Source organism: Entelurus aequoreus, linkage group LG10, assembly GCF_033978785.1.
Source record: "Entelurus aequoreus isolate RoL-2023_Sb linkage group LG10, RoL_Eaeq_v1.1, whole genome shotgun sequence".
Lineage (NCBI taxonomy): Eukaryota > Metazoa > Chordata > Actinopteri > Syngnathiformes > Syngnathidae > Entelurus > Entelurus aequoreus.
The window spans coordinates 5803264-5828750 of NC_084740.1; the positions used below are offsets into that span (position 1 = coordinate 5803264).

The 25487-nt window shown below is 40.3% G+C and overlaps 1 protein-coding gene across 1 annotated transcript in view; it reads left to right on the forward strand.

Annotated features, from left to right (window-relative positions):
• The window catches only part of arhgap32a (Rho GTPase activating protein 32a), a 114261-nt gene that overhangs the window by 9624 nt on the left and 79150 nt on the right, over window positions 1–25487 (forward strand).

Sequence of the window (25487 nt, forward strand, 5' to 3'; positions counted from 1 at the left end):
GATGTTTGATAAGCAAGGGATCGTATTTGTACGATAATGTCACCCAGTAATCAATCAATCAATCAATGTTTATTTATATAGCCCTAAATCACTAGTGTCTCAAAGGGCTGTACAAGCCACAACGACATCCTCGGTGTCGAGTGGGTCTGATATAATATTGTGAAAGTCCAACACATCAGCGAAAGTCCAGTCCATGGTGGGGCCAGCGGGAACCATCCCGAGTGGAGACGGGTCAGCAGCGTAGAGATGTCCCCATCTGATGGACAGGCTAGCGGTCCACCCCGGAGCAGAGTAGAAAAGAAAAGAAAAGAAACGGCAGATCAACTGGTCTAAAAAGGGAGTCTATTTAAAGGCTAGAGTATACAAATGAGTTTTAAGATGAGACTTAAATGCTTCTACTGAGGTAGCATCTCTAACTTTTACCGGGAGGGCATTCCATAGTATTGGAGCCCGAATAGAAAACGCTCTATAGCCCGCAGACTTTTTTTGGGCTCTGGGAATCACTAATAAGCCGGAGTTCTTTGAACGCAGATTTCTTGCCGGGACATATGGTACAATACAATCGTCAAGATAGGCAGGAGCTTGACCGTGTAGTATTTTATACGTAAGTAGTAAAACCTTAAAGTCGCATCTTAGGTGCACAGGAAGCCAGTGCAAGTGAGCCAGTATAGGCGTAATATGATCAAACTTTCTTGTTTTTGTCAAAAGTCTAGCAGCCGCATTTTGTACCATCTGTAATCTTTTAATGCTAGACATAGGGAGGCCCGAAAATAATACGTTACAGTAATCGAGACGAGATGTAACGAACGCATGGATAATGATCTCAGCATCGCTTGTGGACAAAATGGAACGAATTTTAGCGATATTACGGAGATGAAAGAAGGCCGTTTTAGTAACACTCTTAATGTGTGACTCAAACGAGAGAGTTGGGTCGAAGATAATACCCAGATTCTTTACCGAGTCGCCTTGTTTAATTGTTTGGTTGTCAAATGTTAAGGTGGTATTATTAAATAGATGTTGGTGTTGAGCAGGACCGATAATCAGCATTTCCGTTTTCTTAGCGTTGAGTTGCAAAAAGTTAGCGGACATCCATTGTTTAATTTCATTAAGACACGCCTCCAGCTGACTACAATCCGGCGTGTTGGTCAGCTTTAGGGGCATGTAGAGTTGGGTGTCATCAGCATAACAGTGAAAGCTAACACCGTATTTGCGTATAATGTCACCTAGCGGCAGCATGTAAATACTAAAGAGTGCAGGGCCAAGAACTGAACCCTGGGGAACTCCGCACGTTACCTTAACATAGTCCGAGGTCACATTGTTATGGGAGACACACTGCATCCTGTCAGTAAGATAAGAGTTAAACCAAGACAAGGCTAAGTCTGACATCCCAATACGCGTTTTGATACGCTCTAATAAAATATTATGATCAACAGTATCGAAAGCGGCGCTAAGATCAAGAAGCAGCAACATAGATGAAGCATCAGAATCCATCGTCAGCAATAGATCATTAGTCATTTTTGCGAGGGCTGTCTCTGTAGAGTGATTTGCCCTGAAACCGGATTGAAAAGGTTCACAGAGATTGTTAGTCACTAAGTGTTCATTTAGCTGCTGTGCGACAATTTTTTCGAGAATTTTCGAGATAAACGGTAGGTGGGACACCGGCCGGTAGTTCACCATGAGGTCAGGATCGAGGTTAGGTCTTTTGAGTAGAGGATGAATAACCGCTTTTTTGAATGCTAGAGGAACAGTACCAGAGGAAAGTGATAGGTTTATAATATTTAACACTGATGGACCTAATAAAACAAAAAGCTCCTTGATAAGTTTCCCAGGAATTGGGTCAAGTAAACATGTTGTTTGTTTTGTCCCATTTACACATTTGAACAATTCCTCCAATGTTATTTCATCAAAGAGAGAGAAACTATTTTGGAGGGCAATGTCCGTCGTATATACAGTCATATTTGTGTTAATAGAACCCAGTTGTGGCTGGGATGCATTGTCTTTAATCTCTTTTCTGATGAGTTCAATTTTCTTATTAAAGAAATTCATAAAATCATCTGCTGAGTGGGTGGAGCTACTGGGAGGAGTCCCTTGTTGGGTTAGCGATGCTACTGTACTAAACAAAAATTTAGGATCATTTTTGTTGAGGTGGATGAGATTTGAGTAATATTTAGCTTTAGCTGAGGTAAGCATGCGTTTATAAGTTATTAAACTATCACTCCATGCTTGATGGAAAACCTCAAGTTTAGTCGTACGCCATTTGCGTTAGTAAAAGAGTGATGATTCCAAAAATCATATAATATATGATAAGTTGACCCTTTTAGTACATGATTATTATTTCCAATAATGTGCATTGTCTCGCCTGATTATGTGCATTGTCTCGCATGCCTCTTTAGAGCCCGGTGTGGGCAGCTGTTCTGCCAGCAGCAGCAGCTCCTTTCCAATAAAGCTTTTAGTTTATTTATTTATTAAAACTGCACAATAAGACACATTGTTAACTGTGTATGTTAATATTTAACCTGAGCAATGTCAAATCAGATAATCGTTTCCCTCAAGAACGATCATTTTAAGCTTGTGGTATGACAATTTTGTGTACGCGTTGTATTTAGGTTTCGGTTATGTTGTTTTGTTATTTGGTTACTTATTGGGTCGTGGATGCATTACCTACCCATTGTGTGTTACTTTTGCTATTATTATTCTGACTAGTACACCACGTGGTAGTGTTTATTAAACCCAAAAGTTTGAACCTGTAAGTGCAATTTATGGTAGTGCTTCGAAAACACATTAATATACATGCAAATTCATTTGAGTCTCCTACTTTTAATAACTGTAAGTAGGGCTGGGCAATATGGGCTTTTATTAATATCTCGATATTTTTAGGCCATGTCACGATACACCATATATATGTGGATATTTTGCCTTAGCTTGAATGAACGCTTGATGCATATAATCACAGCAGTATGATGATTCTATGTGTCTACATTAAAACATTCTTCTTCATACTGCATTAATATATGCTACTTTTAAACTTTCATGCAGAGAGGGAAATTAAAGATTAAAGATTAAAGTACCAATGATTGTCACACACACACTAGATGTGGTGAAATTTGTCCTCTGCATTTGACCCATCCCCTTGGGGAGCAGTGGGCAGCAGCGGCGCCGCGCCCGGGAATCATTTTGGTGATTTAACCCCCAACTCCAACCCTTGATGCTGAGTGCCAAGCAGGGAGGGAAACGGGTCCCATTTTTATAGTCTTTGGTATGACTCGGCTGGGATTTGAACTCCAACCTACCGATCTCAGGGCGGACACTCTAACCACTAGGCCATTTATTAAACAGTTATTAAGCAGTGGCACAGACATTCATGTCATTTCCAAAACAGAAAGTGCAAGATTGTCAGAGACATTTTAAAACGAGCTATTAGTGCACTTTTGTGCATGATGTCACTAAGATGACATATCAAAACAACACTCAATTAAAGTGCACTTTTTGTACAGAACGCCACTACAATAGTTTAAAACAAATAAAGTGCACTTTTGTGCATGATGTCACACAAGATATTTCAATAAGTGTCAAATAAAAATGAGCTGCATAATAGGAAATCAAATAGTGTATGTCCTTCACTATGTGGTAGGTTCCTGCGGACGTTATCTCCTTCTGTTGTTGACTATTTGTTTCATACGGTGTTGATCTGGAAATAGTTGCTTTGGCATTTTGTGGGTGTGGCACCGAACGGAGATGTTGAAATGCGGAGTTTCAAGCACTCTTCATTCTCTAGCCGGTGACTTTTCAAATGATTAGCAGTGGTGCTACTTTTTGTAGCAACATTTTTGCCGCATACTTGACATATTACGGTTGTCTGTTCGACATCTTCCCGCTTGAAGCCAAACCACCGCCAGACGATGGACCCCCCTGCTGTTTTTCTTGTAATTAATCATTCCTTCATTTGTTGCCAGATTTGCACTTTCTCTCTCTCGTATTACCACTCGCACCGCACCGTTAGCATCACAGCTAACGTTACCATGTCGCTACCTGTCTGACGTTGCACGCGTGATGTATGTAAGAAGGTGCGCTTGTTTTACGTCTCTGTGAGAAGGAGGGACAAGAAAGAGTGAGAAGAGCCTGTAGTGTAATGCCCGCAGCTAAAAGCAACTGCGTGAGAACGTATGCTCCAATATCACCATATAGTCATTTTCTATATCGCACAGAGACAAACCCGCGATATATCGAGAATATTCCATATAAGGCCCAGCCCTAACTATAAGACAACCATTGGAGAAAATTGGTTTTGTGGTTTTTTCCGTAACATTTTTAAATGGTATAGTTTTTTGCATTTTTCATGTACAGACAGGCTGGTCAGTTGGCTAATTTGCCATAATCGATTATGGGTACAATTTGCAATCAATTAGTTAGTTATGTTTTTTAATTTGATTTCTTAAGGAATGGACAAATCTCTGTAAATGTTCTACACTCCTGTTTTAATGTCAGCATCGTAACGAGGAGAGGAATTGTGCCGTAGCAGCGGTCTGCATAAATATAGCTCAACTTCCAACAGCTGATGTTCTCCTTCTTTAGACCAAAGACTCGATGAAAATAAATCAACAGCTCCCTCGCTAGTTGCATCCAAGTAGTGTGCTCTATTATGCCTCAAATGCTTGAAGACGCGACACGAAATTGACATGATCCAGTCTGAAAGTGCTACACAGAAGAGCAACATGATTGATATACTGTCCTAGTATATGTGTGGAGTCAGTTTCATGGGCTGAATATTACCAAACTGGACACTATATCCAAAATAATTTAAACCACTGACTGAATAGTGCGAGACGGCCTGCATGATCAACAATGTGCGCTCATTTCGAGCTGTGGAAGTGGGATGCAGTCAACACGAACCAGAGAGGCAGTGAAGAAGAGACCACTCGTTGCCGTGGCAACCCCTCTCGTCCACGGTGACTTGACACTCCTCCAGACTGAGGATGAGGTGGCACGATGAGGAGGGAAATAAACCTCGGAGGATCATTTTGACCAAAAAGCTTAACTCACCCGATCTACCTGAGGTGATGTCATTGCAAATAAGCCCCCCCCCCACCCCCACTTCCTCCTTAACAGGCATATTTCAACTCGACCATATTTAATCAGTGCCTTGTCACAATTCTACCAGCACAAGAAGGAGGAGGTGGTCATATGATCCCATAATCTTCTCCAAATCTGCCAGATTAACTTGATGTCATCTAGCGCGGCATCGGTGTCACGGCTCAATCTGTGCTTGGCGTCACACCGGGCCAGAGAGCAGGGCGATTAAGTGCAGCTTGATTAAATTGTGGACAATAAAGCGACAAATATTTAATCAACAGACCCTTGATGAGAATGTAATCCTAATGCTGAATTGTCTGCCTTACTGAAGGCAACATTTACAAACCCCGTTTCCATATGAGTTGGGAAATTGTGTTAGATGTAAATATAAACGGAATACAATGATTTGCAAATCCTTTTCAACCCATATTCAATTGAATGCACTACAAAGACAACATATTTGATGTTCAAACTCATAAACTTTTTTTTTTTTTTTTTTGCAAATAATAATTAACTTAGATTTTCATGGCTGCAACACGTGCCAAAGTAGTTGGGAAAGGGCATGTTCACCACTGTGTTACATGGCCTTTCCTTTTAACAACACTCAGTAAAGGTTTGGGAACTGAAGAGACACATTTTTGAAGCTTCTCAGGTGGAATTCTTTCCCATTCTTGCTTGATGTACAGCTTAAGTTGTTCAACAGTCCGGGGGTCTCCCTTCTGCTATTTTAGGCTTCATAATGCACCACACATTTTCAATGGGAGACAGGTCTGGACTACAGGCAGGCCAGTCTAGTACCCGCACTCTTTTACTATGAAGCCACGTTGATGTAACACGTGGCTTGGCATTGTCTTGCTGAAATAAGCAGGGGCGTCCATGGTAACGTTGCTTGGGTGGCAACATATGTTGCTCCAAAAGCTGTATGTACCTTTCAGCATTAATGGTGCCTTCACAGATGTGTAAGTTACCCATGTCTTGGGCACTACTAATACACCCCCATATCATCACACATGCTGGCTTTTCAACTTTGCGCCTATAACAATCCGGATGGTTCTTTTCCTCTTTGGTCCGGAGGACACGACGTCCACAGTTTCCAAAAACAATTTGAAATGTGGACTCGTCAGACCACAGAACACTTTTCCACTTTGCATCAGTCCATCTTAGATGAGCTCAGGCCCAGCGAACCCGACTGCGTTTCTGGGTGTTGTTGATAAACGGTTTTCGCCTTGCATAGGAGAGTTTTAACTTGCACTTACAGATGTAGCGACCAACTGTAGTTACTGACAGTGGGTTTCTGAAGTGTTCCTGAGCCCATGTGGTGATATCCTTTACACACTGATGTCGCTTGTTGATGCAGTACAGCCTGAGGGATCGAAATCCACGGGCTTACGTGCAGTGATTTCTCCAGATTGTCTGAACCCTTTGATGATATTACGGAGCGTAGATGGTGAAATCCCTAAATTCCTTGCAATAGCTGCTTGAGAAAGGTTTTTCTTAAACTGTTCAACAATTTGCTCACGCATTTGTTGACAAAGTGGTGACCCTCGCCCCATCCTTGTTTGTGAATGACTGAGCATTTCATGGAATCTACTTTTATACCCAATCATGGCACCCACCTGTTCCCAATTAGCCTGCACACCTGTGGGATGTTCCAAATAAGTGTTTGATGAGCATTCCTCAACTTTATCAGTATTTATTGCCACCTTTCCCAACTTCTTTGTCACGTGTTGCTGGCATCAAATTCTAAAGTTAATGATTATTTGCACACAAAAAAATGTTTGAACATCAAACATGTTGTCTTTGTAGCATATTCAACTGAATATGGGTTGAAAATGATTTGCAAATCATTGTATTCCGTTTATATTTACATCTAACACCATTTCCCAACTCATATGGAAACGGGGTTTGTACTAAAAATGTTACATAATCTTACACTGATAACTTTAGCTGCTTTAGACCGCACTGTATCAATACAAAAATATACCTATTCATTTACACTCAACTTTAGGTACACTACTTGACTTCAGGTACACTACTTGACTTTAGGTACACTACTTGACTTTAGGTACACTACTTGACTTTAGGTACACTACTTGACTTCAGATACACTACTTGACTTCAGGTACACTACTTGACTTTAGGTACACTACTTGACTTTAGGTACACTACTTGACTTCAGGTACACTACTTGACTTCAGGTACACTACTTGACTTTAGGTACACTACTTGACTTTAGGTACACTACTTGACTTCAGGTACACTACTTGACTTTAGGTACACTACTTGGCTGCCACAAGCAGAAGTGCTGTTAATTCAGTCTCAACCACCTTAAATTCCGGACTAAAAGCCGCTACTTTTTCCCTACGCTTTGTCCCCTCCGGCTCAAAACAGCGCTAATGTTTTGTATTCAACCTATATGTGGAAGTCTCTCTTCCTAGTGGGTTCCCCTGACGCTGACAAAGCTCCACGCTAGTCCGGAAGTCTGGTGTTAGCAATGTCTCTTTATTTGGCAGCGCACTCACGCTAGGAAAACACCCCCAACTTTCCAGTTCCTGTTCTGTGACTTTTCAGTTTCTCAATGTTCAGTGCGCGTCCGCTCAGCAACTCCAACTCCAACCACTGTGTCTCGGCCCGGCTGCTGCTAATAAGCATGGCAGGTGATTGGATGATCAGCCCCAGCTGGGTAATCCAATCACCTGCCAGCTATGCTTCGAGGCCGGTCCTTACACACTCCGCTTTGCGGCAGGGCCGCAGACCACGTCCCCCTCCACATTATAGTTTTAAACAAGCACTGAAATGCTGTTTTATTGTTTGTGCTATCGCGCCATCTTTTGGACGAGTTCACTTACAACGTCTTTTGATTGATTGATTGAAACTTTTATTAGTAGATTGCGCAGTTCAGTACATATTCCGTACAATTGACCACTAAATGGTAACACCCGAATAGGTTTTTCAACTTGTTTACGTCAGGGTCCACGTTAATCAATTCATGGTAACGTCAACAGGATTTCCTTTTGTTTATACTTTAAACCGGAAGTACAAGTGCCGTTCCGTCTTTAAGTCGTCCATTGCGTTTCTACTCTTTACAATATACCTACCTACAACTATTCATACTTACTAAACCGTCCCATGTGTGATGTCTGTAGGATTGTTTTATGCATATTTGTACGTGCTATCCTAAGGTAATCAACCAAGCATCGTTAGCATTGGCTAATATGCTAACACGTTTTACTGCCATGTTACAGGCACCGTTTGGAAGCAATTAAGGTATGTAAATAAACATTTACACTAGGGCTGGGCGATATGGCCTTTTATCAATATCTCGATATTTTTAGGCCATGTCACGATACACCATATATATGTGGATATTTTGCATTAGCCTTGAAAGAACACTTGATGCATATAATCACATCAGTATGATGATTCTATGTGTCTACATTAAAACATTCTTCTTCATACTGCATTAATATATGCTACTTTTAAACTTTCATGCAGAGAGGGAAATCACAACTAAAAGTGTATTTATTAAACAGTTATTAAGCAGTGGCACAAACATTCATGTCATTTCCAAAACAGAAAGTGCAAGATTGTCAGAGACATTTTAAAACAAGCTATTAGTGCACTTTTGTGCATGATGTCACTAAGATGACATATCAAAACAACACTCAATTAAAGTGCACTTTTTGTACAGAACGCCACTACAATAGTTTAAAACAAATAAAGTGCACTTTTGTGCATGATGTCACACAAGATATTTCAAAAAGTGTCAAATAAAAATGAGCTGCATAATAGGAAATCAAATAGTGTATGTCCTTCACTATGTGGTAGGTTCCTGCGGACGTTATCTCCTTCTGTTGTTGACTAGTTGTTTCATACGGTGTTGATCTGGAAATGGTTGCTTGGGCATTTTGTTGGTGTGGCACCGAACGGAGATGTTGACATGCGGAGTTTCAAGCACTCCTCATTCTCTAGCCTAGCGCAGTGGTTCTTAACCTTGTTGGAGGTACCGAACCCCACCAGTTTCATATGCGCATTCACCGAACCCTTTTTTAGTGAAAAATAAATGTTTTATTTTTTTTTTCCAATTCAAGACAAAGTTATATGTTTTTGGTAACACTTTAGTATGGGGAACATATTATAATTAACAAAGACTTAATTTAGAGTTATTTGGACACTAGGGGAACATATTCTAAGTAACAAAGACTTAATTTAGAGTTATTTTGTTAGGGTCAGGGTTAGAGGGTTATGGTTATAATAAGGACATGCCGAATAAGGCATTAATAAGTACTTAATAATGACTAGTTAAGAGCCAACATGTTACTAATTTGCATGTTAATAAGCAGCTAATTAATGGTGAATATGTTCCCCATACTAAAGTGTTACCATGTTTTTTTTACTGGTGCACAAAATGAAGCGTGCATGAACATCACCTTGTTCAAACAACAAAACCAACACAGTGCATAAACTCACAACAAATTACACACCTGCAAACCAGTCAGCTGTTGCCGTATCCGTAATACGCCGATAGGGAGAAGTTTGTATTTACACGATGAGTCGGGTGTGTTTTGACCTCCGCCGAACCCCTGAGGCCGACTCACCGAACCCTGGTTAAGAACCACTGCTCTAGCGGGTGACTTTTCAAATTATGCTACAAATTAGCAGTAATGCTACTTTTTGTAGCAACGCTTTTGCCGCATACTTGACATATTACGGTTGTCTGTTCAACATCTTCCCGCTTGAAGCCAAACCACCGCCAGACGATGGACCCCCTGCTGTTTTTCTTGGGAATTAATTCTTCTTTCATTTGTTACCAGATTCGCACCTTCTCTCTCTCGTATTACCACTCGCACCGCACAACAGCTAACGTTAGCCATTCCGCTACCTCTCTGCTGCGCGAGGGCGTATGACGTTGCACGCGTGACAGTATGTGACGTGTGTAAGAAGGTGCGCTTGTTTTACGTCTCTGTGAGGAGAGACAAGAAAGAGTGAGAAGAGCCTGTAGTGTAATGCCCGCAGCTAAAAGCAACTGCGTGAGAACGTATACTCCAATATCACCATATAGTCATTTTCTATATCGCACAGACAAACAAACCCGCGATATATCGAGTATATTCCAAATATCGCCCAGCCCTAATTTACACAATTTTCTGTGTAAATAACTCATTTCACAACCTATATATCTGCTGTTATAATCAGTTGCGGCTAATATATGGAGCTTTTTTTTTCCAAAAAAAATATTGCGGGTGCGACTTATACACGGGTGTGCTCTATTGTCCGGAAAATACGGTAGTCAACTGTCTAAAGAACATAATGATGTCAGGAAAGAAAAGAGGAGGGGAGTGTCATTGGAGCTGGAAATAATGACTGTGTTACATCAGTCACTTTTATTGTGGATATTGATCAGAAATCGGAGAAGGCATCCGTGAAGGTGGGCTGTACGTCCTCTGAAAAAGTCGAATATGCACAGGAAATAATGGAGTACACACTATCGAATTACAGCTCAATGTTGACTTCCAATCTCTTCAATTGCCATTGTTCGCTTGCTATAGGAAGGAAGCCAAACAAGGTAAAAGTCGACGAGGGCCATGGTTGCTCACAAAGTCAACTTCCTGAGAAGCACACCCCTACCTTTAGAATTGCACATCACTCATTCACCTTAGAGCAGGGGTGTCCAAAGTGCGGCCCGGGGGCCATTTGCGGCCCGCAGCTAATTGCTTACCGGCCCGCCACACATTCTGGAAATGCTATTGCAAAAAATAAAAAAGAACATAAAAAAAAGTGGAATGAGGTGAAATCTAACGAGAAAAAGTTGCAATGTTGACACAAAAGCTGCCATGCAGGCTGTTTTTTCTTTTCTTTTGTCTTTCTTTATTTTTTGCCATTGCTCAAAAAGAAAATAACGACAAAAAAATCCAAGTTCTAATGAATTATTTTCAAGGCTCCAATTAGTTCAAATATTTCACTTGAAAATGTTTTATGTGGTAAATATTGCATATATTGTGTGGTTGCCATATAAAAACATTGTTTTCTTTGACAAAAGAGCATAAAACAAACAAAATAATAGTTCAAACGTAAAATGGACAGATATATCTGAAGTTGATCTCGTAACTTGAGTGTTGAAAGTAAAAAATAAAAAAAAATAATACAAATGTATCACTTTATGAGTGGGGCACCTTTTGGATCCCAAATATATTTAGTGGTATTTTATTTTTATTTTCACTGTGATTACTCAAAAATATTAAATAATTAAAATCAATGGTGTCCTGCATTATTGATCTTTTAGGGCTCTAATTACTAAATACTGCATATTTCAGTTTTACTATAAAAAAAACTAAGTTGTTTTTGACAGAAAAGCCATAAAACCTTTTTTTTTTTTTTTAAGTTGATATAGAGATTTACTGTAAGCGTTAAATAAAAAATAATAATGCAAATTAGACTTATTTTTAACATTTAATAACTGAGACCCTTTATGGTCCCCGGGACCCCTAAAGGTAAAATACATTTTAAAAAATCCATATATTTTGTTATGGTTTGAAAATGAAAAATATCAAAATGGCCCCCACATGCTTTAATTTTTCTGTGTGCGGCCCTCAGTGGAAAAAGTTTGGACACCCCTGCCTTAGAGGAAGAGCTGTAAAAGGATCAAGACGGTGTGGTGCGTAATCTAGGCTTTAAATTACAGATGTCCGATAATGGTTTTTTTGCCGATATCTGATATTCCAATATTGTCCAACTCTTAATTACCGATTCCGATATCAACCGATACCGATATATACAGTCGTGGAATGAACACATTATTATGCCTAATTTTGTTGTGATGCCCCGCTGGATGCATTAAACAATGTAACAAGGTTTTCCAAAATAAATCAACTCAAGTTATGGAAAAAAATGCCAACATGGCACTGCCATATTTATTATTGAAGTCACAAAGTGCATTATTTTTTTGAACATGCCTCAAAACAGCAGCTTGGAATTTGGGACATGCTCTCCCTGAGAGAGCATGAGGAGGTTGAGGTGGGCGGGGTTGAGATGGGGGTGGGGGGTAGCGGGGGGTGTATATTGTAGCGTCCCGGAAGAGTTAGTGCTGCAAGGGGTTCTGGGTATTTGTTCTGTTGTGTTACAGTGCGGATGTTCTCCCGAAATGTGTTTGTCATTCTTGTTTGGTGTGGGTTCACAGTGTGGCGCATATTTGTAACAGTGTTAAAGTTGTTTATACGAGCACCCTCAGTGTGACCTGTATGGCTGTTGACCAAGTATGCCTTGCATTCACTTGTGTGTGTGTGAAAAGCCGTAGATATTATGTGATTGGGCCGGCACGCAAAGGCAGTGCCTTAAAGGCACGCCCCCAATATTGTTGTCTGGGTGGAAATCGGGAGAAATTCGTGAGAATGGTTGCCCCGGGGGATTTTTGGGAGGGGCACTGAAATTCGGGAGGGTTGGCAAGTATGACTGCTCTGTACTTCTCCCTACGTCCGTGTACCACTCCGTACAGCGGCGATTTAAAAAGTCATACATTTTACTTTTTGAAACCGATACCGATAATTTCCGATATTACATTCTAAAGCATTTATCGGCCGATAATATCGGCAGTCCGATATTATCGGACATCTCTACTTTAAATTGAAATTTCTCTCACAGCTCAATGTGTGCTACAAAACAACCACTTTAGGATGCTTTGCTGAATCACCATAGAATTTAGTACACACCTTTTAGGTGTGTTCTGAAAAAGTTGAGCAAGATTGGTTGAAAAACATGGCCGCCATCAAGCAAAATGTGGCACTGGTTGGACAAATAAATGTCCATAGTCAAATCTGTGGTGTTTTTTTTTTTTTTGGAGAAATGCACAGTTGTTGATTTTGTAGTAGTGTTTACTGACTGGTCACTAGGTGTCAGTAACATCACACGGATGTGCTCTAACATGCGTACGTGGATATCCATTAATCCATTTCCTACCGCTTGCCCCGTCTAGGGTTACGGGGGGGGGGCTGGAACCTATCCATTTCAAAGTTCATTCCAAGGTTCTTATGGAAGGAAAACAGTTTTTCATTAACGTGAATAAAACAAAAATGTAATTGGTGACTTTTACCACCTCAGAAAAAGGCTAAACCACAGTTTGTGAGGACCTCGGCTCTGACGCGCAGTCCCAAGAAGACCTCATACTTAATTTAATAGAGGAAGTAAACAATGTGACAACGTTTTTGTGTATGAATCTGTGGAAGGACCTTTTTTCGAAAGGAGAGTTCTACCTACATGGTCAAGCGGTGCATCGAATTTACGACGATCAGTCCACTTGGAGTCGACAGCGGATTTTCTGGGTGTTGTTGATAAATGGCTTTCGCTTTGCGTAGTAGAGTTTTAACTTGCACTTACAGATGTAGCGACAGTTACTGACAGTGGTTTTCTGAAGTGTTTCTGAGCCCATGTGGTGATATCCTTTACACACTTATGTCGCGTTTTGATGCGGTACCCCCTGAGGGATCGAAGGTCACAGGCATTTAATGCTGCTTTTCGGCCTTGACGCTTACACTACCGTTCAAAAGTTTGGGGTCACATTGAAATGTCCTTATTTTTGAAGGAAAAGCACTGTACTTTTCAATGAAGATAACTTTAAACTAGTCTTAACTTTAAAGAAATACACTCTATACATTGCTAATGTGGTAAGTGACTATTCTAGCTGCAAATGTCTGGTTTTTGGTGCAATATCTACATAGGTGTATAGAGGCCCATTTCCAGCAACTATCACTCCAGTGTTCTAATGGTACAACGTGTTTGCTCATTGGCTCAGAAGGCTAATTGATGATTAGAAAACCCTTGTGCAATCATGTTCACACATCTGAAAACAGTTTAGCTCGTTACAGAAGCTACAAAACTGACCTTCCTTTGAGCAGATTGAGTTTCTGGAGCATCACATTTGTGGGGTCAATTAAACGCTCAAAATGGCCAGAAAAAGAGAACTTTCATCTGAAACTCGACAGTCTATTCTTGTTCTTAGAAATGAAGGCTATTCCACAAAATTGTTTGGGTGACCCCAAACTTTTGAACGGTAGTGTACGTGCGGAGATTTCTCCAGATTCTCTAAACCTTTTGATTATATTACGGACCGTAGATGGTGAAATCCCTAAATTCCTTACAATAGCTCGTTGAGAAATGTTGTTCTTAAACACATATGTTGACAAAGTGGTGACCCTCGCCCCATCCTTGTTTGTGAATGACTGAGCATTTCATGAAAGCTGCTTTTATACCCAATCATGGCACCCACCTGTTCCCTATTAGCCTGTTCACCTGTGGGATGTTCTAAATAAGTGTTTGATGAGCATTCCTCAACTTTATCAGTCTTTTTTGCCACTTGTGCCAGCTTTTTTGAAAAATTTTGCAGGCATCAAATTCCAAATGAGCTAATATTTGCAAAAAATAACAAAGTTCACCAGTTGGAACGTTAAGTATCTTGTCTTTGCAGTATATTCAATTCAATATAAGTTGAAAAGGATTTGCAAATCATTGTATTTTCTTTTTATTTACCATTTACACAACGTGACAACTTCACTGGTTTTGGATTTTGTAGTAAAAGAGGGACAAGCAGTAGAAAATGGATGGATGGACGAACAAAACTAGCATGGAAGCAGAAGTTCAGTACATTCACATACAATGTTTTCATTTTTCACATAAAATGTTTTTTAAGCCAGTGTTTCTTAACCCCAATGTCGGGTTGCGAGCGCTCCCTAGTCCAGTGTTTTTCGACCTTTTTTGAGCCAAGGCACATTTTTTGCGTTGGAAAAGTCCGGAGGCACACCACCAGCCGTCTTTGCTCCACAGTAAGTCTTTGCTGTCGTCCAGCATTCTGTTTTTGTTGGTTTTGTAGCCAGTTCAGTTGTAGTTTCGTTCTGCATAGCCTTCCCTAAACTTCAATGCATTTTCTTAGGGGCACTCACCTTTTGTTTATTTTTGGTTTAAGCATTAGACACCTTTTTACCTGCACGCTGCCTCCCGCTGTTTCCCACATCTACAAAGCAATTAGCTACCGGCTGCCACCTACTGGTACGAAAGAGTATTACATGGTTACTCTGCTGAGGCTTAGACAGCACCGACACTCAACAACAACACATCAGCATCAAGGGTTGGAGTTGGGGGTTTAAATCACCAAAATGATTCCCGGGCGCGGCGCCGCTGCTGCCCACTGCTCCCCAAGAGTATGGGTCAAATGCAGAGGACAAATTTCCCCACATCTAGTGTGTGTGTGACAATCATTGGTACTTTAATCTTTAATCTTAATCATTTGCAGACTATAATTACTGGTTTGAAAAAATATTTTTAAACCAAATTAGATAATCTCCCACGGCACAGTGGTTGAAAAACACTGCCCTAGTCAGCCGCCAAAACATATCTGTTTCTCAGGTGTTGTCCGTATGGGCCACAGCTGTGTTTACTGTAATACACTTTCCACCATTTACGGCAGTATAGTGACAATATCAATCAAACAGAAGAAGCCTGGAGCTAAAGTCCTAGAAAAGTTTCTTAAGTGCAAAAATGTTGACTAAAGTGGTGAAGCTGTGTTTTCATCTGCACTTTATTTTAAGAACAGTTTAGTCCCATACATGATTGTTATTCTAGTTAAAAGTTTTTTTTTTAGCAAATGTATTTTAATCCGTTTTTGAGTCCCTTCTTTTGCAGTATATTTGATTAGGACAGTATTTATCTTTCTAATCAGCCTGACCTAACCCTTTCTTATATTGTTTGTGAATAACACATGCTTTCATATCATTTGACAAGGTTTACCCTGTTAAACTGTAAGTAGGTCAGATATAACTATTGAATACGATTAAAATCATTAGTAAGATTACTACGTCAGTGTTAATATTTGAGTTGGCCCGGGTCCCTCTGTAGTGGAAAAGTTGGGCCCCGAGGTCAAAAAGGCTAAGAATCCCTGTTTTCGGCTGTTAGGAGAAAGTTTCCTCTCAGCAAACTCCTCCGTGTAAAATATGCGTGACTAATCTGACTCATCTTCTATGCTTATGCTTACAAAATGTGTAGGCAGCTATGTTTCCCTGCCAAGACACAAGCAGTGGATGCTGGTTCCATAAACAGCCCAGATAGGGTAGGCTGGTCTTATTTTTCTCCTGCATGCTCGCCATGTAGGCCATCAGATAGATGTGTGGCACCTGAAACTGAAAAAAAAAACAAGCCTTTTAAGTGCTTCATCTTACCTCAGTGTTCCTTTCAGGTGTGGACTAGCAGAACACCTTATGAAGATGGTTCTTTCCGTGCAGCGTACTGTATGTAACATTGCACCAGTGTCTTACAAATGGTGCTTTTTTTTTTTGTAAATGATGCGTTTCTTGCATAAGAAATGTCAATGTGTTCATTTTGTCTGTTCACACAACATTAGGTAATCCTGCACCAGATGGGTTCAAATACAATATAGGATTTGTCTCCAAAAAATGTTACCCTATGGCAGAGCTGGGCAAATATTTTTACTCGGAGGGCCACATTGAGAGAAAAAAAATGTCTCTAGGGGCCAAAGTGTATGAGTGTATAAATGATATATACACATTTAGCTGTAAAAACCTGCTGTACAGTATGTGTGTGTGTGGGTCCCTTTTCAGAAACACTAATACCAAAAGTCGCAATGTCCGAAAGAGTTCTAAAAACGTTATGACTAGAGATGTCCGATAATGGCTTTTTTGCCTATTTCCAATATTGTCCAACTCTTGATTACCGATTCCGATATCAACCGATACCGATATATGCAGTCGTGGAATTAACACATTATTATGCCTAATTTTGTTGTGATGCCCCGCTGGATGCATTAAACAAGGTTTTCCAAAATAAATCAACTCAAATTATGGGGAAAAAGTGCCAACATGGCACTGCCATATTTATTATTGAAGTCACAAAGTGCATTATTTTTTTTAACATGCCTCAAAACAGCAGCTTGGAATTTGGGACATGCTCTGCCTGAGAGAGCATGAGGAGGTTGAGGTGGGCGGGGTTGAGGTGTGTGTGTGGGGGGGGGGGGCGTAGGGGGGTATATTGTAGCGACCCAGAAGAGTTAGTGCTGCAAGGGGTTCTGGGTATTTGTTCTGTTGTGTTTATGTTGTGTTACGGTGCGGATGTTCTCCCGAAATGTGTTTGTCATTCTTGTTTGGTGTGCGTTCACCGTGTGGCGCATATTTGTAACAGTGTTAAAGTTGTTTATACTGTCACCCTCAGTGTGACCTGTATGGCTGTTGACCAAGTATGCGTGGCATTCACTTGTGTGTGTGAAAAGCCGTAGATATCATGTGATTAGGCCGGCACGCAAAGGCAGTGCCTTTAAGGTTTATTGGCGCTCTGTACTTCTCCCTACGTCCGTGTACACAGCGGCCTTTTAAAAAGTCATACATTTTACTTTTTGAAACCGATACCGATAATTTCCGATATTACATTTTAAAGCATTTATCTCTAGTCACAATGTCTGATAGAGTTTTAAAAACGTTATGACAGACCACCTAAAAAAAAAACGGACTGGAATTTTACAGTTTTTTTACTGAATGACACCCAAAATGTACATGGAAATAAAGAAAATGGGATTTACATTATATTATCTTTGAACAATAAAACACTGAATATTAACAACATATGAACGTCGCTACTCTTTTACTTCTCACACCAGCTCCTTGATTGTTGTGTATATTTTACAATCAGGCAAAACACAACAAAAATGTAAAAAAACCCGGCAAAACATGAATGCAAAGTGTAATAAACACCTAAAATATGATATATTATCACGTAAAAATCTGCTTCCGCATCTGTTTCCGACACACATTTTTTCGAGCTGGCTGCTCTGAAAACAAACCCCGCCCACTCCGGTTTGTTCCTGGTCTGAGCTGCTGTGACGTAGATCAGTGGTCCCCAACCTTTTTGTAGCTGCGGACCGGTCAACGCTTGATGGGGGGTGGGGGGGTGTATTTAAATTTTTTATTTTTTTTATTTTTTTATTTTTTTTACATAAATAAATACAATCATGTGTGCTTACGGACTGTATCCCTGCAGACTGTATTGATCTATATTGATATATAATGTATATATTGTGTTTTTTATGTTGATTTCATTAAAAAAAATAAAAAATATGCATATATATATATATTTTTTTATTTATTTCTTGTGCGGCCCGGTACCAATCTGTCCGCACGTAGATTACCGTAATAACTCCTAGAGCACCCAAAAGTGCAGATTTCAACCATTGAAATACTCTCTATAGTTCAAGACTTACGGTCATTTAAAAACAGCACTGCACATCGTAATGGCGGCGACAGTTTTGATGTTAAAGGTCTAAAAAAATGATATGACGAACGTCATTGAAAATCCTAATGGGCCGCATGTGGCCCGCGGGTCGTATTTTGCCCAGTTCTTCCCTATAGTAATGCTCAATTTTGATTGGTACACCCCAATACTATTCATGCATAACTATAGTTCACCATGTTCCTATCTTTATGCCAGTTGGCAGGTTAGAATTGTTCACATTCCTAGTTTCTTTTTTTACTAAAAGTATATACAGTGAACGTGTTAATGTATACTCCCCAGAGTTTAGTGTTTGTCTTCTTTTAATTACACTCGAAATTCATTGTAGTGCGGTCCCATATAACGGGACATGGTATGTAACGCGATCGTGTTGTGGACCCTGAATTGTTGCCTATTTTTTTCCACCATAGTCAATTGTGTTGTTTTCCAACAAATTATAAGGTGCCGTATTTTTCGGACTATAAGGCGCACTTAAAATAATTTTTTTCCCTCAAAAGTCGACAGTGCGCCTTATAACCCGGTGCACCTAATGTAAGGAATAATTTTGGTTGTGCTTACCGACCTCGGATCTATTTTATTTGGTACATGGCTTAATAAGTGTGACCAGTAGATGGCAGTCACACATAAGAGATACGTGTAGACTGCAATATGATGGCAGTCACACATAAGAGATACTTGTAGACTGCAATATGACTCAAGTAAACACCAACATTTTATATGTTCCATTGAAAATATAGAGCATTTCACACGGCGCTCAAAAATCTGTCAAAATGTTTTAGTAGGACTTTGGTAAGCTATGAAGCCGCACCGCTTGATGGATTGTACTGTGCTTCAACATAGGAGTATTATTATGGTGTGTGTATAAGGTAAGACATATTATCTGGCGTATTGTTTCGCAATATTATGCAAAAGCAACTTTTCTTACCTTCTGGCACCTGCTGATCTGTATTTGGGATCTGCATAAGTCTTGAAAATTTGCGCTCGTGCGCCTTTATAGTCCGTGCCGATACCGTAGTCGATAAGTTTCTTCGTTTTCTCTATCTTCTTGTTATGGGACATTCATCCTCCGCTGTTGCCATTTCTAATATAAAGTAGTGTAAAGTTCTTACTTAAATCTGTCAGTAAACTCGCCATGAAAGCGCTAAAACATACCGGTGTAGTGAGTTGACATTATTCACCCAAGGAACTTTAGTTATTAGAGAGTTCCGGTCGGGACGGTTTTTCACGGGACACATTTCCGGTGTGGTTGTTGTTTCCGTTATTGATTGAAGTAAAGTCTGAATGTCATTAAAACAGTTAGCGCCATCTTTTGACACTTCTTCCACTCCCGTCCTTGCACGCTACACCGCTACAACAAAGATGACGGGGAGAAGACGCTGGCGAAGGTGAGCCACGTAAATAAGACCCGCCCACAAAACGGCGCATCCTGAAGCGACTGTCAGAAAGCGGCTTGAAGATGATGTGTAAAACATCATCCATGCAACATTTTGACCAAAGAACCACCATCACATGTTATGTAGACCACAAGGAAGTCTTTTACATTTAGAAAAAATAATAATAATAAGACTCCTTTTAATGCGCCCTATAATCCGGTGCACCTTTTGTATGAAAATCTGCTCATCGGCAGTGCGCCTTATGCCCTATGGTCCGGAAAATATCGTAATTTAATTGTTCATTTTGATAGAACAGCACTGCTTCATAGTAAGAGCTGATTTTAATATCGATCACCTTTTTTAACTACATATAAAAACATTTACGGTTCACTATTACTAAATCAGTTGACAACATCAGTCAAAATGGATCGTTAATTTTTGATACAGTAAACTGCACCTACTCCAGTGTGCACAGCACTGTGCAGTGAAAATAGCAGCCCACCCGCTTTCATCCTGCTGAGTCAGCAGGCTTTGTGGAAGTCCGTCAACAGCCAGCCGGCAAGGCTCCGGGCCAACAGGCCAGCCCAGTGGGAAAGTTCTACTAACAGCAGAGGTCGGCGCTGATGACTCTACTCCCAGGGTTGTTTTTTTTTTCAAGTGTTGATTAGAGAAGCCCTCGAGTTGCTTCTGCCAAAATTGGAGGGCTTCTTTAATTTAATGGACCCTTAATTGGTTGTTGTGCCCCTAGTGACCCGACTCATTGTTTGTCGCTAAGCACGCATTGCATGGGAGGATTGTACAGAGGAACATTAGGGAGTCAGGTTTCTGTGGTAATGCATTCCTTCTGTTTGTTTACAGTACATACAGAGGAGTTGTAGTAATGGAGTCATGCAGGGAGTAGGTCAGAATAAGCTGCCATGTAATGGATACGGAAATGATGATGGTATCACTTGTACGAACAACTTACTTTCAAAAAAATTATACAGAACTAGATGAGGCAATTCCTGAAGGAATTGCGTGTGAATGCTCCAATGCTGAAGTTCAACTGAAATCCTGGAATTTTTTTTAGAATTGTTGAAGTAGAGCACACAAAAATAGGGGACGGCGTGGGAGAGTGGCCGTGCCAGCAACCTGAGGGTTCCTGGTTCGATCCCCACCTTCTACCAACCTAGTCACGTCCGTTGTGTCCTTGAGCAAGACACTTCACCCTTGCTCCTGATGGGCCGGGGTTAGCGCCTTGCCTGGCAGCTCCCGCCATCAGTGTGTGAATGTGTGTGTGAATGTGGAAGTAGTGTCAAAGTTCTTTGAGTACGTTGAAGGTAGAAAAGCCCTATACAAGTATAACCCTTAACCCTTAATTCCCAAACAGGCTGAATATTTTTGAAGTTGGAACAGTTTGAATCAGATGCCACGCTACGCTAATCGCTAATCGTTAGCTGGCAACCAGTGCGCTAATTGTTAACTGATAACTGCCGTTAAACGGTAGCTGACAACTAGCGAGTTAAAGATTAGCTGGTAGCTGGCTCGCTAATTGCCAGCTGACAACTGCCGTGTTAATTGTTAGCTGACAACTGGCGCGCTTATCGCTAGCTGACAACCAGTGTGCTATTTGTTAGCTGACAATGGGTGCGCTAATTGCTAGCTGACTACTGGCGCGCTTATCGCTAGTTGACAATTGGTGTGCTAATTGCTAGCTGGGAGCTTGCACCACTAATGATAGCTGGCAGCTGGTGTGCTAATTGCTAGAAGGCAAATAGAGCGCTAATCGCTAGCTATTTTAAATGTTAACATGGATCGAATAATATTTATTTGTTATATATTTTATTTTATTTGTATTCTATTATTTATTTTTTAATTCTATTAAGATAATGTATATTATACTACATAATATTTTATTTTATATATATTTTGTTTGAACTTGGAAGGTAAAGTGAGTACGGAGTCTATTCCATTGCTATTGCTAAACCACATTACATTGTGTTATTGTGTATTAAAAGACATTTACAGTTGTGGAAATATTGCCTTGGGAATATGGTAAAAAAAATATTTGAAATAATGTGTAATCAACCAAACATTTTACAACGCCTCTGCAAGACCTTTAGCCTAAATTATTAATCAACAAAAAAGCCTTTGCGTAGCAATTTATATGGAGGTTAACTTGTGTCTTTATTATGAAATCTTTTTTTTGACACTGAATATTTTAGCGTTTGAATTTTGTGAACTGAAATATTTTACATCAAATTATGCTGACAAGTTCATCGTATAAAAAATTAGTGAGCAAACTTTTTGTGTTTAGAGATTAATGTTGTTAAAATACCATGTTTTAAAATTAGTGTGAAATAATTTGGTGTAAAAATTCAGTGTATAAAAATGATGTGCAGAAAAGTGTGTTGCTTTATAAACTCACTTTCTGTAATTAAGACTGAAGTAAACGATCGTGTCTTAGAACCAGCCAATGAGGTGTCAAGCTGAAGGAAAAGACCAAATGGATGAGCTTAACAGAGTACTTGCGTCTCAGTTTCCTATATCCTATCCTATCCTACAACTCTCACACAATAACGACTGGTACTAAAATGTTATGACAGATCATCTAAAAAAAAAAACAGGATTGCAATTGTTGTTTTGTTACTGAAAAAGCATTCAGACTTTGCATGAAAACACAGAATGTTAGATTTTCAATAGTAATTATGAACAATAAAACACTGAATATTGAGAAAATATGAATGTTGCTACTTCCGAGACAACCTCTTTGATGATATATAGAGATGTAAATGCGTTAAAATGTAATATCGGAAATTATCTGTATCGGGTTTTTTTATTATCGGTATCGTGGTTTTTTTGTGTTTTTTTTGTTTTTTATTAAATCAACATAAAAAACACAAGATACACTTACAATTAGTGCACCAACCCAAAAAACCTTCCTCCCCCATTTACACTCATTCACACAAAACGGTTGTTTCTTTTTGTTATTAATATTCTGGTTCCTACATTATATATCAATATATATCAATACAGTCTGCAAGGGATACAGTCCGTAAGCACACATGATTGTGCGTGCTGCTGCTCCACTAATAGTACTAACCTTTAACAGTTAATTTTAGTCATTTTCATTAAGTACTAGTTTCAATGTAACTGTTTTTATATTTTTTTACTTTATTTTTTATTCAAGAAAATGTTTTTGATTTATTTATCTTATTTTATTTTATTAATTTAAAAAAAAACAACCTTATCTTCACCATACCTGGTTGTCCAAATTAGGCATAATAATGTGTTAATTCCACGACTGTATATATCGGTTGATATCGGTATCGGTAATTAAAGAGTTGGACAATATCGGATATCGGCAAAAAGCCATTATCGGACATCCCTAATGATATGTTTTATTATCGTGCAAGAACAACAAAGATGCAGCAAACAAATGCCACATATTCTATATAATATCACTTTTCTGCAGAAAAGAAAGACCTCTTCCTCCGTCTTCCACTCATGTCTCAGTCTTGCTGTTTTTATTAACAAACCCCGCCCGCTCTGCATTGTATCTCGTCTGCATGGAACTACAGTGACGCAATTGCTATGTTTACCGTACGTAGTAACCCATATGTGCAGATTCCAACCACTGGAATAATTAGAAACATCCTGCAGGCCGCATTGAAACTGCATCAACTGCCTTTTTGCTGCTTTGCAACTTCAAACTTGACACCTCATTGGCTCGTTCTGAGACAGGATCGATTGCTTCAGTCTTAATTTACCCAAAGGGGTGGCTTGAGTTTCGAAGCAATGGATATGTCTGCACTAAATTTTTGTGCACTGATTTGTTTTACACTGAATGTGTACACCCTGAATTTTACAACTATATTTTAACAAGCAATGTGTCTTCGTAATGAAGTCACAAATGAATCTCCATAATTCTAATTGTCATCTCTGAACTAAATCAGAAGTCTTCAACAGTGGTCCAGGAGCCTTAGGGGTCCGTGTTGGTACTGCAGTGGGGTCGTAATTTTCAATTTGTTTTTGCCCATATTTCCCTTTCCCCAGCCACTTCATCCAGCTCCTCCTGAGGGATCCCGAGGCCAACCGGGAGACAGAGTCCTCCCAATGTGTCCTGGGTCTAGACTCCCCATGGCCCCCTACCGGTTGGATGTGCCTTAAACACCTCCCTAGGGAGGCGTTCGGGTGGCATCCTGACCAGATGCCCGAACCACCTCATCTGGCTCCTCTCAATGTGGAGGAGCAGCGGCTTTACTTTGAGCTGCTCCTGGAGGACAGAGCTTCTCACCCTATCTCTAAGGGAGAGACCCGCCACCCGGTGGAGGAAACTCATTTCGGCCGCTTGTACCCGGGATCTTGTCCTTTCGGTCATAACCCAAAGCTCATGACCATAGGTGAGGATGGAAACGTAGATCGACCGGTGACTTGAAAGCTTTGCCTTCTTCACCACAACGGATCGATACAGTGTCCGCATTACTGAAGACGCCGCACCGATCCGCCTGTCGATCTCACCATCCACTCTTCCCTCACTCGTGAACAACTTGGGGCAAGATCTCCTCCCCAACCCGGAGATGGCACTCCACCCTTTTCCGGACGAGAACCTTAGAGTTGCTGATTCCCATCTCAGTCGCTTCACACTCGGCTGCGAACCGATCCAGTGAGAGCTGAAGATCCTGGCCAGATGAAGCCATCAGGACAACATCATCTGCAAAAAGCAGAGACCTAATCCTGCAGCCACCAAACCAGATCCCCTCAACGCCCTGACTGTGCCTAGAAATTCTGTCCATAAAAGTTATGAACAGAATGGGTGACTAAGGGCAGCCTTGGCGGAGTCCAACCCTCACTAGAAACGGGTCCGACTTACCGCCGGCAATGCGGACCAAGCTCTGACACTGATCATACAGAAAGCGGACCGCCACAATCAGACAGTCCGATACCCCATACTCTCTGAGCACTCCCCACGGGACTTCCCGAGGGACACGGTTGAATGCCTTGTCCAAGTCCACAAAGCACATGTAGACTGGTTGGGCAAACTCCCATGCACCCTCAAGGACCTTGCCGAGAGTATAGAGCTGGTCCACAGTTCCATGACCAGGACGAAAACCACACTGTTCCTCCTGAATCCGAGGTTCGACTATCTAGCGTAGCCCCCTCTCCAGCACACCTGAACAGACCTTACCGGGAAGGCTGAGGAGTGTGATCCCACAGGTTAATTATACCTAAGAAAAAAATACTATGCTCCCACAATTTTTGTATACAAACAAACATCTTTAAATGCACACTGACATTGTTTCAACACACTGTTGAACATATAAATGGAGGCAGAAGACGTCTTATAGTCAATAATGCTCACTTTATTCGTGATTGGCCGAGAGGAAATATTGATCGTTTTATAAAACAAATAAAAAAGCACAAGAAGGATAAGCCTAGCCTCCACTTCAGAAAGTGCTGGTTAACAAGGTATCTTTAGGACCACTGGACCAGTTTCATTTAAAACACAATTTTATACAAGATACTGTTGGGGGTGCCTGCACTGCAAAAAGTCAGTGTTCAAAAACAAGAAAAAAAAAAAAAAAATTAGGGGTATTTTATTTGAACTAAGCAAAATTATCTGCCAATAGAACAAGAACATTTGGCTTGTCAAGACTTTCCAAAACAAGTAAAATTAGCTAACCTCAATGAACCCAAAACATACCTTAAAATAAGTATATTCTCACTAATAACAAGTGCACTTTTCTTGGTAGAAAAAACAAAAGAGGCCTTTTTGCTCAATAGGTT